General features: G+C 52.6%; 1 protein-coding gene across 5 annotated transcripts in view; it reads right to left on the bottom strand.

Annotated features, from left to right (window-relative positions):
* LOC140430792 (uncharacterized) overlaps positions 1-16,783 on the bottom strand; it is a 145,027-nt gene that overhangs the window by 67,823 nt on the left and 60,421 nt on the right. The window lies entirely within an intron of this gene.

Below are 16,783 nucleotides of genomic sequence, written 5' to 3'. Positions count from 1 at the left end.
CGTCGGAAAAGAGGCCCAAGCTATCATTGAAGCTGTGCGACATTGGAGGCATTACCTGGCCAGCAGGAGATTCACTCTCCTCACTGACCAAAGGTCGGTAAAATCTTGCGGTGGAGGATCGAGCTCTCCACCTATAATTACGAGATTCTGTATCGCCCCGGCAAACGCAACGAGCCCCCAGACGCCCTACCCCGAGGTGCATGTGCCAGCGCACAAGAAGACCGACTCCGGGCCCTACACGACAGCTTTTGTCACACGGGGGTCACACGGTTGTACCATCTTGTCAAGGCTTGCAATCTGCCCTACCCCGTCGAGGAAGTACAGACAGTCACCAGGGACTGCCAGGTCTGTGCGGAGTGCAAGCCGCACTTCTACCGGCCGGACCGTGCGCGCCTGGTGAAAGCCTCCCGCCCCTTTGAACGCCTCAGCGTGGATTTCAAAGGGCCCCTCCACCGACCGTAATACATATATTCTCAGTGTGGCCGATGAGTACTCCAGGTTCACCTTCGCCATCCCATGCCCCGATATGACGTCTGCCACCGTCATCAAGGCCCTCAACACAATCTTTACTCTGTTCGGCTTCCCTGCCTACATCCACAGTGACAAGGGATCCTCATTCATGGGTGATGAGCTGCATCAGTTTCTGCTCTGCAGGGGTATCGCCTCCAACAGGACGACCGGCTATAACCCCCGGGGAAAAGGGCAGGTGGAGAGAGAGAACGGGACGGTTTGGAGGGCCGTCCAACTGGCCCTACGGTCCAGGAACCTCCCCCCAGCCTCTCGCTGGCAGGAGGTCCTCCCTGATGCAATACACTCCATCCGGTCGCTACTGTGCACCGCTCCGAATAACACACCCCATGAACCTCTTTTTGCCCTCCCCAGGAAGTCCACTTCCGGGGTGTTGCTCCCGACTTGGCTCGTAGCTCCAGGACCGGTCCTGCTCCGTACGCACGTCCGACTCCACATGGCGGACCCGTTGGTAGATAAGGTGCACTTGCTCCATGCCAACCCCCAGTATGTCTATGTGGTGTACCCCGATGGCCACCAAGATTCTGTCTCCCTCAGGGACCTAGCACCAGCAGGTTCCACTCATACACACTTCCCTGGCCTGGCGCCAACCTCCACTCCCCCAGTGCTCCCAACATTAACCCCACCAGGACCATCCCTCCTTCCCCTCCCCACGCAAGAGGATGAAGAGGATTTTGGCACGCTTCCGGGGTCACCCGACATCAGGCCAGTACCGACGTCACCAGTATCGACATCGCCGCCACCGTTACGTCGCTCCCAGCGGAACGTCAAGGCACCAGACCGGTTGAATCTCTAACCGGCACTGGAGTTTCAAAAGACATTTTTTTTCTCTCCTAATAAAACACTGTACATACATTCACTATTGTATATAGTTCTCCACCACCCCTACCGGACTCATTTTAAACGGGGTGAATGTGGTAAACCACTGTTACACCTGTATTAGGTGATGCAAGGTCGGACCTGTACTACAGGTTCGCCGGTAGCCCCTGCCTGCTGGCTCCGCCCAGGAGGAGTATAAATATGCGTGTCCTCTATTCAGCAGCCATTTCGCCAGCTGCTGTGGGAGGCCACACATCTTACTGCAATAAAGCCACAGTTGTATCCAACCTGAGTCTTTGTACAATTGATCGTGCATCCCTACCTCAGACCAGAACCTACCAGTGCCTAGGATACTGGACAGAAACCTCAATATTTTATTTAAATTTTGTTAGACTGAGGAAAGAATACTTCCCTCTAGGAGTGATTGCACAAAGAAATAGGGATATGGTATATTAAAACAAACTTCATTACTAACACGGTATTAAAATCTTTAATATCACACCAGAAAATAGCTTACAATTACCCTTCATCAATACTATTCAATATAGTGAATGCAATACCCTTAATTGCTAACTTTATTCCAACTTAACAAGAAATAAAAACACCTCTGCTCTCAAACCACTTTAACTACCAATGGCACACAGGAATATTTGCTTTACAGAGATGTTCTTTGAGAAAGAGAGATATTTTGACACTGCTTTAAAGACCTTGGGCTTGGATTCGCAAAAATGGGGCTATGTCCCAACGCCTGCGTAAAAACGCTGGCGTTTTACTCCAGACTTTCCTGGAAACAATATAGAGCAATTCACTTACCTGCAGAGGGCTAGCAGGGACCTGGGAAGCTTCACGCAGCTTTGGCTGCAGATACGGGCCCCTGCACTTCTGGTTCCGAGTCCGAGCACGCGCATGGCGGCGGCCTCCAGCGGCCGCGCCGAGCGCCATGGCGGACTCGGACCGCGGACCAGCAGTAAGAAAGAAGGTCCCCCTGATCGGCCCTGCGCCGCTTCATCCGACTCGCCTGACCGCTGCCCTGACCGCCCATAAGGCCACCTCCGGTGATGGATCCCCCCGCCACCCCACCAGGGCGGCCGCGGACTGACCCCCGACTGGCCAGACGTGGTTAGAACCACGCCGTTGGGAACTCGGCCGGTCGGGATCAGAGTATCGCTGGGAGGGCCTCTGGCAATGGCCCCCCAGCCGCGCTGCCGGAAAATTGCGGGACCAGCGCCAGGCCCAATTCGGGCATAAAAGTCAATTCTCTGCGCCAAACGCGATTTTGGCAAGGGGCTGCGAAGAATCCAGCCCTTGATCTGACTTCTGTCACACCCATGCAGTAACCTTGACTATGTCTTCAGAAGAGCTTATTTCAGCTCCCTCTTGTCCTCGAGACAAGTCTGCATGCTTTAAAGACTGTTAATCTCTGTTAACTGAACTGCAGTAAGAGCAAAACTGCTTCACTCCTGGATACAGCTTAATTCAGCTCCGAGCCGTTCTAACCTACTTTCTGCAAAAATGCGTGATACCTTGGCTCCACCCAGTAATGACATCATCTTACCAAGCTGAACTGTAATTAACTCCACAAGGAATCCCCTTACTCAAAACAAAATTCTATTAGCTTAAGCTTTTTATGATGGTTTAATTGCACCTCTGGCTCCCAAAATATACTTGCCTTTCAAACTAGGATTCCTTTTAAAACATGATTACAGCAATCACGCACACAATAATGCAGTAATTCCCTGGCTTATCTCTACTACCCTTCTTGAAAAGTGGAACATTAGTGGAACCAGTCCTTTGGCGCCTCCCCCTGTGGCCAGAGAGGAATTAAAAGTTTGAGTCGGAGCTCCTGTAATTTTCTCCCTTGCCCCCCTGGAATACAACTCATCTAGATCTGGCGATTTGTTCACTTTTAAGCCTGCCAAATCCTCCAGTACCTCCCTACTCCCTATGTCAAACTGCTCAAGAATCAAAGTGAAGACAGATGTGAAGTACGTGTTTAACATCCTACGTGTTTCGACGCACAGATTACTCCCTTGATCCCTAATGGGTCTGACTCTGTCCTTGGTTATCCTCTTTCCCTTGATATACTTATGGAACACCTTGGGATTTTCCCTAGTCTTACCCGCAAGGGCTTTTTCATGCCCCCTCTTTGCTCTCCTAATTGCTTTTTTGAGTTCCCTCTGCACTTTCTATACTCTATGACGATCTCTGTAGATTTTCCCCTTTGTATTTATTAAAAGTATCTCTTTTCCTTCCTATCCAGTCCTGAATATTCCAAGACATCCACAGTTCTCTGGACTTGTTGCGTCTACGTTTCATCTTTAAAGGGAATATGTTGGATGCTGGACCTGTACTCTCGCCAATTCCATTTTGAACACTTCCAGTCTACCTTGGCCAAGATCCTGCCTTATTTTGATAAAATCAGCCTTCCCTCAATTCGAAACAGTTTTTTGTAGATTATCTTTTTTCTTTTCAATGACAAATTTAAAATGTACGGTGCTATCAAAAAAATGCTTCCCCACTGCTCCGTCGAATACATGACGGCCTCATTTCCCAGAACTAGGTCCAGCACTGCACCATCCCTTGTTGGACCTTCATGATAATAACATTTATCTTGAATACATTTCAAGAAATCTTCTCCCTCCAAACCTTTCCCAATGTGACTTTCTGATTAATGTTGGGAAAGTTGAAATCCTCTAATATAATTACTCTATTACACACCTCAGCGATCTGTCTACATATCTGCTCCTCTATTGCCACCATTTGGTGGGCCATAATACACTCCCAGCAGTGTGACTGCTCCCTTTTGATTCCTAAGCCCTACTCACAAAGCCTCATTAGAAGATACTTCCAAGACTTCCGGGTGTGGCTATGCAGAGCTAGGTCGCATATTCGGTAGCTCCTGCTTGGAACGGACTTTTGGTCTCTTTTACAGGGCCCCCACGGCATTTGTTTGACATTTCTTGGTGTGACAAGAAGACTGCAGCATTCCCCTGACAGTGTCCCCCAGGAATGTTATGTCTTTTGGCTGCCAGACCCGGCAGAAACAGTAAAGGATTTGGCTTTGGCTGCAGGTTTAGACAAGGGCCTCTTCCAGCATGCAGGCGGGGGAAGGGCAAGCTTAAAGCTGCAATCTGACTTGACTCTATCAAAGGTGAATTCGAGCAGCAGAGGGAACAACTGTGAAAGGATCTACCAGGGCCATTGAAGAAGCAGGGATGAGGCATCCGGTGGCGGCCATGGAGGAGTAGGTCATGCATTCGGCAGCTCCCGCCTGGAACTGACTCTCAGACCTTTTTCAGGAGTTTCCATAGACTTTTTAAACGGACCAGAAGTGTAACGGCCAAAGGAGCGGCACTGGAGCAACGGGAGAAGCGAGGGAAAGAAAACAAAATGGCGGCGGCCAGGGACAAAGGGGAGCTGCAGGAGTTCATCAAGCGCTGCTTCGAGGAGCAGCGCGAGGAGATGCGCAAGGAGATGTTGGCGCCTATGCTTTCGGCAATTGAAGGACTAGGATCACCCAGAAGGTCCACGAAGCACAGAAAAGAGTCAGTCAGAACGAGGACGAGCTCGTGGGCCTGGCGGTGAGAGTGGAGCAGAACGAGGCACTACACATGAGGTGGGCGGGAAGACTCGAAGACCTGGAGAACAGGTCGAGGAGAAAGAATCTGCGAATCCTGGGTCTCCCTGAGGGAGTGGAGGGGGCTGATGCCGGGGCATACGCGAGCACGGTGCTCGAGGCGATGATGGGCACGAAGGCCCCTTCGAGGCCGCTGGAGTTGGATGGGGCACATCGGGTGCTGGCGAAGAAGCCCCAGGCAAATGAGCCGCCAAGGGCGATGGTGGTGAGGTTCCACCGGTTCACAGACAGAGAGTGGGTCCTGAGATGGGCCAAGAAGGACCGGAGCAGTAAGTGGGACAATGCAGAGATCCGAATATACCCGGACTGGAGCACGGAGGTTGCAAAGCGGAGAGCGGGTTTCAACCGGGCCAAAGCGGCGTTGTACCGGAAAGAAGTGAAATTCGGAATGCTGCAGCCAGCACGACTGTGGGTCACATACAAGGGCCAACACTATTACTTCGAAACGCCTGAAGAGGCGTGGACCTTTGTACAAGCCGAAAAGTTGGACTCTAACTGAGGATTTGTGAGGGTAGGGGGGATGTTTGAGGTTTGATGTGTGTTGTATATAGGGGGTCAATCACGCGCAGGAAATGTTACATGGGCTGGGGGAGAGAGACAAGGCCGCGACAGGAGCTGCGCCAGAGGGGGCGGAGCGGGCTTTGGAAAGCGCGGGGTGTTTTCCCGCGCGCGGGAAGAAAGGCGGGAAGGGGAACAAAGGAATGCATATGGATTGGGAGACTCCCACGCGGGGAGGTCAATGGGACAGCTGGGGAAGCCGGGGTCAGCAGGTGTCAGCTGACTTACTGGAGTGACATGGTGGGAGCAAAAAAGCTAGACAGGGGTCTAGCGGCAGGGGGGAAGGGGGGGGGGGGGAAGGTTTGCTGCTGCACTGGCCGAAAGGGAATGGGACACAGAAGAGGTGGTCGGGACGGGGATCCCCCCCTCTGGGGGACTGGAGGGTGAGGGAGGCGTGGACACGGGACTGGCCCAGAAAAGGAGATGGCTAGTCGGCGGGGCGTGGGGGGGGGTGAGAGCCCCTCCAATCCGGCTGATAATGTGGAATGTGAGGGGCCTGAATGGGCCGGTGAAGAGGGCTCGAGTGTTCGCGCACTTAAAGGGACTGAAGGCGGACGAGGCCATGCTCCAAGAGACACACCTGAAGGTGGCGGACCAGGTCAGGCTAAGAAAGGGATGGGTAGGACAGGTATTCCACTCGGGACTGGACGCGAAGAATAGAGGGGTGGCAATATTGGTGGGAAAGCGGGTGTCATTTGAGGCCAAGACTATTGTAGCGGACAATGGAGGGCGATATGTAATGGTGAGCGGTAGGCTGCAAGGGATGTGGGTGGTGTTGGTAAACGTATACGCCCCGAACTGGGATGATGCAGGATTCATGAAGCGCATGTTGGGGCGCATTCCGGACCTGGAGATAGGAGGCCTGATAATGGGAGGGGACTTCAATACAGTGTTGGATCCAGCACTAGACCGCTCCAAATCAAGGACTGGAAAGAGGCCGGCGGCGGCCAAGGTACTTAGGGGGTTTATGGATCAGATGGGGGGAGTGGACCCATGGTGGTTTGCAAGGCCGCAGGCCAGGGAATTTTCTTTCTTCTCCCATGTACACAAAACCTACTCCCGGATAGATTTCTTTGTTCTGGGTAGGGCGCTCATCCCGAGGGTGGAGGGGACGGAGTATTCGGCTATAGCCGTTTCGGACCATGCCCCACACTGGATGGAACTGGAGCTGGGAGAGGAGAGGGACCAACGCCCGTTGTGGCGGCTGGATGTGGGACTGCTGGCGGACGAGGTGGTGTGTGGGAAGGTGAGGGGGTGTATCGAAAGGTACTTGGAGGCCAACGACAACGGGGAGGTGCGGGTGGGGGTGGTATGGGAGGCGTTGAAGGCGGTGATCAGGGGAGAGCTCATTTCCATTCGGGCTCATAGGGAGAAGACAGAGGGTATGGAAAGGGAGAGGTTAGTGGGGGAGATTTTGAGAGTGGACAGGAGATACGCAGAGGCCCCGGAGGAAAGATTACTTGGGGAAAGACGACGGCTCCAGACGGAGTTTGACCTGTTGACCACAGGGAAGGCGGAGGCACAGTGGAGGAAAGCGCAGGGGGCGACCTACGAGTATGGGGAAAAGGCTAGTCGGATGCTGGCACACCAGCTCCGTAAGAGGATGGCAGCGAGGGAAATAGGGGGAGTCAAAGATGGAAGGGGAGCCACGGTTCGGAGTGCGACGAAAATAAACGAGGTATTCAAGGCCTTTTATGAAGAGCTGTACAGGTCCCAGCCCTCAGTGGGGGAAGAGGGGATGAGACGATTCCTAGATCAGCTGAGATTCCCAAGGGTGGAGGAGCAAGAGGTGGCTGGTTTGGGGGCACCAATTGGGTTGGAGGAGCTGAGCAAGGGTTTGGGGAGCATGCAGGCGGGGAAGGCCCCGGGACCGGACAGATTCCCGGTGGAGTTCTACAGGAAGTACGCAGACCTGTTGGCCCCGCTACTGGTGAGGACCTTTAATGAGGCAAGAGAGGAGGGGACCCTGCCCCCAACAATGTCAGAAGTGACAATTTCTTTGATCCTAAAACGGGACAAGGACCCACTGCGATGTGGATCGTACAGGCCGATCTCGCTCCTCAATGTGGATGCAAAGTTGCTGGCAAACGTGCTGGCCACGAGGATCGAGGACTGTGTCCCGGGGGTAATCCACGAGGACCAGACGGGATTTGTAAAGGGCAGGCAACTAAACACCAATGTGCGGAGGCTCTTAAACGTGATAATGATGCCATCGGAGGAGGGAGAGGCGGAGATAGTGGCAGCTATGGACGCGGAAAAGGCCTTTGACCGAGTAGAGTGGGAGTACCTCTGGGAGGTGCTGCGTAGGTTTGGGTTCGGGGGAGGGTTTATCAATTGGGTTAAGCTCCTTTACAGAGCCCCGATGGCAAGTGTAGTGACGAACCGGCGGAGGTCGGAGTACTTTCGACTGTACCGAGGGACGAGGCAGGGGTGCCCCCTGTTTGCATTGGCGATCAAACCATTGGCCATGTCATTGAGGGAGTCTAATAAATGGAAGGGGGTGGTCCGAGGGGGAGAAGAGCATCGGGTGTCGCTATATGCGGATGACCTGTTGCTGTACGTGGCGGATCCAATGGAGGGGATGGTGGAGGTCATGCAGACTCTAAGGGAGTTTGGGGAGTTTTCGGGCTATAAGCTCAATGTAGGGAAGAGTGAGCTCTTTGTATTACAGGTGGGGGACCAAGAAAGAGGGATAGGGGACCTACCGCTGAGGAGGGCAGAGGGGAGCTTTCGGTATCTGGGGATCCAGATAGCCAGGAGTTGGGGGACCCTACATAAACTGAATCTGACGAGGTTGGTGGAGCAAATGGGGATTTCAAAAGATGGGACATGTTACCGCTCTCGCTGGCGGGTAGAGTGCAGTCGGTCAAAATGGTGGTCCTTCCGAGGTTTCTGTTTGTGTTTCAGTGCCTTCCCATCGTGATCACGAAGGCCTTTTTTTAAGAGAGTAGGCAGGAATATTATGGGGTTTGTGTGGGCGAATAAGACCCCGAGAGTAAGGAGAGGGTTCCTGGAACGCAGTAGGGACCGAGGAGAGTTGGCGCTGCCAAACCTGGGGAGCTGCTACTGGGCAGCAAATGTGGCGATGATCCGCAAGTGGGTTATGGAGGGAGAGGGGGCGGCATGGAAGAGGATGGAGATGGCGTCCTGTAAAGGAACGAGCCTGGGGGCGTTGGTGACGGCACCGCTGCCGCTCTCGCCGACAAAGTATACCACGAGCCCGGTGGTGGCCGCAACGCTAAGGATCTGGGACCAGTGGAGACGGCACCGGGGTGCAATGGGAGCATCGGTGTGGTCCCCGATCAGGGGTAACCACCGGTTTGTCCCAGGGAAGATGGACGGGTGGTTCCAGAGCTGGCATCGGGCGGGGATTGGAAGAATGGGGGACCTGTTCATCGACGGGACGTTTGTGAGCCTAGGGGCACTGGAGGAGAAGTTCGAGTTACCCCCGGGAAATGCCTTTAGATATATGCAGATGAGGGCTTTTGTGAGGCGACAGGTGAGGAAATTTCCTTTGCTCCCGGCATAAGAAGTTCAAGATAGGGTGATCTCGGGTGTATGGGTCGGGGAGGGCAAGGTGTCGGAAATACACCAGGAGTTGAAAGAAGAGGGGGAAGTGCTGGTAGAAGAGTTGAAGGGTAAATGGGAGGAGGCGCTGGGGGAGGAGATCGAGGAAGGTCTGTGGGCTGATGCCCTAGATAGGGTTAATTCCTCCTCCTCGTGTGCCAGGCTCAGCCTGATACAATTTAAGGTGGTCCACAGAGCGCACTTGACGGGGGCGAGGTTGAGTAGGTTCTTTGGGGTAGAGGACAGATGTGGAAGGTGCTCAGGGAGCCCGGCGAACCATGTCCATATGTTTTGGTCATGCCCGGCACTGGAGGGGTTCTGGAGAGGAGTGGTGGGAGCAATATCTCAGGTGGTGAAAGTCCGGGTCAAGCCAAGCTGGGGGCTAGCAATATTTGGAGTAGTGGACGAACCGGGAGTGCAGGAGGCGAAAGAGGCCGGCATTCTGGCCTTTGCGTCCCTAGTAGCCCGGCGAAGGATCTTGCTAATGAGGAAGGAGGCGAAGCCCCCCAGCCTGGAGGCCTGGATAAATGATATGGCTGGGTTCATAAAGTTGGAGAGGATTAAGTTCGCCTTGAGAGGGTCTGCGCAGGGGTTTTACAGGCGGTGGCAACTGTTCCTAGACTATCTCGCGGAGCGTTAGAGGAAGGTCGGTCAGCAACAGCAGCAATCTTGAGGGGGGGGATGTCCTGGGAGGGGGGGGGAAGAGGGGGGACTGCCTGGGAGGGTGGATGAGCAAGAGATAACATGAAGGGGTGGGGAAACTGGCACGTACGGGTGAGGGCCAGTGTACAAAGCTGTGTAAATATATCATTTGCCATGTATATATCTTGCTCTGCGCGATTTCTCGGTTTATTTTTGTTACGGGGGGGGGTTATTGTTTAGGGAGAAAAATTGTGTTAAAAAACTTTAATAAATATTTGTCCTGCCTGAAGATCCTATACCCTGGAATACTGAGCTGCCAGTCCTGCCCCTCCCACAACCACGTTGCGGTATATGGCAACAATACCACAACTCCAAGTGTCAATGCATGCTCTTTTTTAAAAAAAGTGTTTTTATTGGTTTTTTACATTTTTATGTAATGCATCCCAATTCGTACTTTATGTTTTCAGGTTTCATCACCGCGCATATTGTTGAGCCAAAGAGAAATTAATATTTACAAGTGAGCAATCGGCCAACGAAAAATCATGAAGCAACACACAAAACAGGGAGTAAAAATACAACACACAATCAAACATGATAAATATTACATGTCCCCCCACCCTGTGGTTGTGGACCCTACTTAGCCATTCTGCCTTGGTTGGGCTCCCAATGTTGGCCCTAGCATGTATTGCCCAGTGTGCTGATGTTGTTTCTGTTATTCCCGCTTGTCCTCGGCTCCGTCCTGTGCAGCTATGATGCCTGTGTCCCATAATCTTTTTAAATGTTTTTTTTGCCCACCCTCTCCCCTTCGCTCTCTTGTCCCTCTCCTTCCTCCCTTTTAAAGTCATACACTCTGTCCTTTGAAACTTATGATGGAAGTATAAAACTAAGTCCATATTTATAATGTAAACTTGTGAAATAATACATTGTCCCACTCATAATAGTGCTGAAGTATCTCTGCTGGGAGGGTATAACAAGTTTACATAGTCCCCATTCCAAATGTGGAGATAGGAATATAGAATGGGAATAAATGCAGGTGCAAGATTTATAATGTATTTTTTCAATATATAATTTGTTAATTTTGAGAATCCATTTTAAAAATACTTTTTTAGTCATCATCGCTGGGATGATAATCTGATGGAGGGAATTGCCCACACTTCATAAAATCTGTCCGACTTTCATTTCATTTAATTTGACAGATGTGTTCTGTAAAGGCTGGCTAATCTCCATCCAGAAAAGTTACCTTGCAGTGTCTCTTTCAATCGACAAATTTACAATACTGCAATTATTTTTTAAAAAAAATAAACAATTTTATTGAGGTATTTTTGGCATATAAAACAATGACATTGTATACTACCGTACAAAAGGAAAAGCAAATAACACACATAGTGCAAACCACGACTACATTCGCGCAAGGACCTGCCTAAACCATCTCCGCGAAGAAGTCAATGAATGGCTGCCACCTCCGGGCGAACCCCGATAGTGAACCTCTCAAGGAGAACTTAACTTTCTCTTGACCGAGAAAGCTCGCCATGTCCGATAGCCATACTTTGGTCGTCGTGGGCTTTGAGTCCCTCCAAGCCAACAGTATTCGTCGCCGGGCTACCAGGGAAGCAAAGGCCAAAACATCGGCCTCCTTCTCCTGGACTCCCGGGTCCTCCGACACCCCAAAGATTGCCACCTCAGGACTCATTACCACCCCAGTTTTCAAAACCCGGGACATGATGTCCGCGATCCCTGCCAGTACCCCGAGTTTAGGGCACGACCAGAACATGTGCACGTGATTGGCCGGCCCGCCGGTGCATCTGGCACACTTGTCCTCCAGCCTGAAAAATTTACTCATCCGGGCCACCGTCATGTGGGCCTGGTGCACGACCTTAAACTGGATCAGGCTGAGCCTGGCACACGTTGCGGTCGTATTTACTCTGCCCAGAGCTTCTGCCCAAATACCATCCTCCATCCCCCCCCCGAGCTCCTCTTCCCACTTAAGCTTCAGGTCATCAGTCTGTGTATCCTCTGCTCCCATTAGTTCTTTGTAAATATCTGAGACTCTACCCTCACCTACCTCTCCCCTAGAAACTACCCTGTCCTGCCTCCCCTTTGGCGGGAGGCGTGGGAAGGACGGCACCAGTCTGCGCACGAAATCCCGCACCTGTAAGTATCTAAAGTCATTCCCTCCCACCAGCCCGAACTTCTCCAACGCCCTCATGCTCGGAAAGCTCCCTTCCAGGAACAGATCACCCCCCCTCACAATCTCCGCCCTCCGCCACAGTCGATACCCACCGTCTATGTTCCCTGGGGCAAATTGGTTAATGCTGCAGATTGGGGTCCACACCAATGCTCTCACTTCCTCTATCTGCCTCCTCCACTGGCCCCAGATCCGCAAAACCGCCACCACTATAGGGCTGGTGGAGTATCGCGCCGGCGAGAGCCGCAGAGGCGCCGTAACCAGGGCCGCCAAACTGGTGCCCCCGCACGAAGCAGCCTCCATCCGCTCACAGACCGACCCCGTGCCCACCATCCATTTCCTTATCTTTGCTATGTTGGCTGCCCAGTTGTAGTTGCTAAAGTTCGGCAATGCCAGCCTCCCCTCCCCTCTGTTCCTTTCGAGCATCACCTTCCTCACCCGCGGGGATTTCCCCACCCAGACAAATCCCAGGATAATTTTATTCAGCCTCTTAAAGAAGGACCTCGGGATGAAAATGGGGAGACACTGAAATCTGAAGAAGAATCTCGGGAGAATTGTCATCTTGACAGTCTGCACCCTCCCAGCTAGTGACAGCGGGAACGCATCCCAACTCCGAACCTCCTCCCTCACTCGTTCCACCAATCGGGACAGGTTGGGCTGATGCAACCTGCCCCAGTCCCGTGCCACCTGTATCCCCAAGTATCCAAAGCTTTTTCCTATCAGCCTGAACGGCAACCCCTTCAGCCTACTCTCCTGCCCCCTCGCCTGAATTACGAACAACTCACTCTTAGCCATGTTCAATTTATATCCTGAAAACCGGCCAAATTCCCTCAGGATTTCCATGATACCATCCATCCCCGCCATTGGGTCCGCCACGTATAACAACAGGTCATCTGTGTATAATTAGACTTTATGTTCCACCCCCCCCCCCCCGCCCCCAGACCAGCCCTTTCCAGTCCTTTGAAGCTCTCAGAGCAATTGCCAGCGGCTCTATGGCCAGCGCGAACAGCAGTAGGGAGCGAGGGCAGCCCTGTCTTGTCCCGCGGTGTAGTCTGAAGTAATCTGATGTTGTCCTGTTCATCCTTACACTAGCCTCTGTGGCCTGGTATAACAGCCTAACCCAGTCAATGAACCCCTCCCCGAACCCAAACCTTCCCAGCACCTCCCACAGATAGCCCCACTCGACCCGGTCGAAAGCCTTTTCCACATCCATAGCTATCATTATCTCTGCCTCCCTGCTCTCTGGGGGCATCATGATCGCATTAAGCAGCCTTCTTCGATTGGCCGCCAGTTGCCTACCCTTTGCGAACCCAGTTTGGTCCTCTGCAATTACGTCCGGTACACAGTCCTCAATTCTAGTCGCCAAGATCTTGGCCAGTAAATTAGCATCTGCGTTGATCAAAGAGATCGGCCGATAAGACCAACAGGCCTCTGGGTCTTTATCCCGTTTCAGAATAAGCGAAATAGTGGCCTGCGACATCGTCGGGGGTAGGGCCCCTCTGTCTCTTGCCTCGTTAAAACCCCTGACCAGCACCGGCCCCACTATCTCGGCAAACTTTTTGTAAATCTCCACCAGATACCCATCCGGCCCCGGGGCTTTACCCGACTGCATGACCTTCAGGCCCCCCAGTACCTTTTCGATCCCAACCAGGGCCCCAGTCCTTCTACCAACCCCCTACCCACTCTAGGGAAGGTCAGTCCGTCCAGGAATCGTTTCATCCCCTCCGGTCCCCTGGGGGGTTCCGAAGTGTATAGCTTACTATAAAAGTCCCGAAACACCTTGTTCAGCCCTGACGGGTCCCCCACCAGATTTCCCTCCCCATCCGCTATCTTTCCTATCTCCCTAGCCGCTTCTCTCTTCCTTAGTTGTTGCGCGAGCATTCTGCTGGCCTTCTCTCCATGCTCATATATCGCACCTTTTGCCTTTCTAAACTGCTCTACAGCCTTGCCTGTAGTCAGCACCCTGAACTCGGCCTGCAGCCTCTGTCGTTTCCTGAGTAACTCTGGCCTCGGGGACTCCGCGTAGCTCCTGTCTGTCCGTAAAATTTCCTGAACCAGTTGGTCTGTTTCTGCCCTGTCTGTCCTGTCCCTATGAGCCCGGATTGAGATTAGCTCCCCCTCACCACTGCCTTCAGTGCCTCCCAGAGCACCGCTGCTGAGACTTCTCCGGTATCATTTACCTGCAGGTAATTCTGCATGCATTTCCTGAGTCTCACATAACACCTCGTCCGCAAGCAATCCAACTTCCAACCTCCATTGTGGGCGCTGGAAGCTATCCTTACAAATCCGTAGGTCTACCCAGTGCGGAGCATGGTCCGATATGGTAATTGTCGAATATTCTGCCCTACCCTCCCAGCCAGCAAGTCCCTACCTCATGACAAAGAAACCGATTCGGGAATACACCTTATGGACGTGGGAGTAGTACGAAAACTCCCTCGCCGACGGCCGGCTAAATTTCCACGGATCAGCTCCCCCCATTTGTTCCATGAACCCTCTCAATTCCTTTCCATCGCTGGCAACCTGCCCGTTTTTGAAGACGATCATTCCAGGCTCGGGCCCAGGACTCTGTTAAAGTCCCCACCCATGATCAGTTTGCGTGAGTCCAAGTTGGGGATCTTCCCTAGCAACCTCCTGATAAAATCCACATTGTCCCAATTAGGGGCATACACACTAACCAAGACTACTCTCACCCCTCCAAGCTTATCCCTAACCATAGCAAACCTGCCGCCCCCATCCGCAACTGTACCCTCCACCTCAAATTGAACCCTTTTATTAATCAGGATCACAACCCCCCTAGTCTTAGTGTCGAGCCCTGAATGAAAGACCTGACTAACCCAGCCCTTCCTCAACCTAACCTGGTCTGCCACTTTCAGGTGCGTCTCCTGCAGCGTGACTACGTCCGCCTTCAAAACCCGCAAATGCGCGAACACACGCGCCCTCTTCACTGGCCCATTTAGCCCTCTAACATTCCAGGTGATCAACCTGGTTGGGGGGCACTTAGCCCCCCCCCCCCCTCTTTGCCGATCAGCCATCCCCTTTCCTTGGCCAGCCCCCCAGCCATGTGTCACGCTTCCTCTGGCCCGCATCCTGACCGGCTCCACTCATGACCTCCTCACTGTCCAGTTTCCATCCTCGTCAGCAGAACAACTTCCTCCTCTCCCACACCAGTAACACCATCCTACCACCTAACCCCTGCTCTTGTCTAACTGTATGAATCCCCCCACCTAGCTTCCGTTGACTAGCCCACCAGTTAGCCTGGTGGCACCCCGCTTCGGCGCCAGCGTGTCTCTCACCCATTGTTTCCTGGCTTCCCTCCCCCCGGCCCATCCATACCACTTCCCCAAACCAGCCCTGCTTAAACACACACTTTATACAAGTCCAAGACGTCTCCTACAATAGTGCAATTTAGATCAAACAGACAGAGATAAGAAGTACCAGGCACTCTCAGCCCTTCCCCTCCACACACAGAAAAAGATTGCAAAACATTCCCACGAAACCCCCATCATAACCACACCTTTTTAGCTATTTTATTTTTTATTTTCCCCGACCAAACCTCCAACCAAACAAGAGACCCCAAAAAGGAAACATTTAGGGAAACCACGAGAAAGAACAAGAAAAACATATCGCAACCAAAATACATCAACCTAAAAAGGTGGAAAAAACAAAAAGAACGGATCCAAGAATGCAGGCATCTCTCAAAGTGAGAGAGAAACAAAATAGACTTAAAAGTTCTACCATGAGTCCAAGAGTCCTCAGCTCAGAGCCAGCCCTTGCTTCTTAACAAAGTCCATCGCATCCTTGGGTTCCTCATAATAGTGGTGCTGGCTCTCATACGTAACCCACAGTCGCGCCGGAAAAAGCAGCCCGAATTTCACCTTGTTCTTGTACAAAATCTCCTTCATCTGCCTGTAGCCTCCCCTCCTCCGGCCACCTCAGTGCTCAGGTCTTGGTAAACACGCAGGGTGCTATTGTCCCGGGTACAGCTTTGTGTGCTCTTGGCCCATTGCAGAACCAGCTCCTTGTCCAGGTACCTGTGGAACCGGACCACCATCGCTCGTGCGGGACCCCCTTGTCGCGGCTGCCTCACCTGCACTGTATGCCCTGTCCACCACCGGCGGGTGAGGGAACACCTCGTTCCCCAGCAGCTTCTGGAACATATCCTCCACATACGCGGCAGCATCCAGCCCCTCAGCCCCCTCCGGGAGACCAACAATTTTTACATTCTGCCGGCGAGATCTATTGTCCAGGTCCTCCAGCCTTTCCAGGAGCATTTTTTGCTGATCCCTCAGCCTCTGAATCTCCAAGTCTGCCACCGTTTGAAAGTCTGCCTGCTCCTCCACCGTCTTCTCCAGCTTCTGGAGCTTCTCAGCCTGATCATCCAGCCTTTTTTCCAATCGGTCCATCGACTTCTGGAGCAGCTCCAAATTATCGCGCTTCAGAGCTAAAAAGCTCTCCTGCATGGCCTGTAGCAGCTGCTCCATTGTAGGCTGGGCTGTCGGCGCCTTACTCTGGACACCGGCCATATTGGTCTCTCTCACAGCCTCCACTGTGCCCTTGTTTGACCACTTCTTCTGCTGTTTATGGTCCCTCTGGCTTCTTAAGTCCCTACAGCTCTGTATGGGTTCAGTGCCTGAGTACTATTGCTTTCCAGTTCCGCGCTCAAAAGCGCAAAAAAGTCGGGGGAAAGGGTCTAAAAGTCCGACCGAAATGGGAGTCATCAAATGTGCGACTTATTCCCTCAGTCACCACCGGAAGTCCAATACTGTAATTATTTCTGTGTTGAAGTGGCCAAGCCCTTTCCTTCTTTCTTTCAATAGCAGCATTCATCTGTAAACTGCAACACGTTA

The sequence above is a fragment of the Scyliorhinus torazame genome, chromosome 10 (genome assembly GCF_047496885.1).
Source record: "Scyliorhinus torazame isolate Kashiwa2021f chromosome 10, sScyTor2.1, whole genome shotgun sequence".
NCBI lineage: Eukaryota > Metazoa > Chordata > Chondrichthyes > Carcharhiniformes > Scyliorhinidae > Scyliorhinus > Scyliorhinus torazame.
The sequence above is the reverse complement of the archived record's forward strand: the minus strand, read 5'-3'. Positions and strand labels throughout refer to the sequence as shown.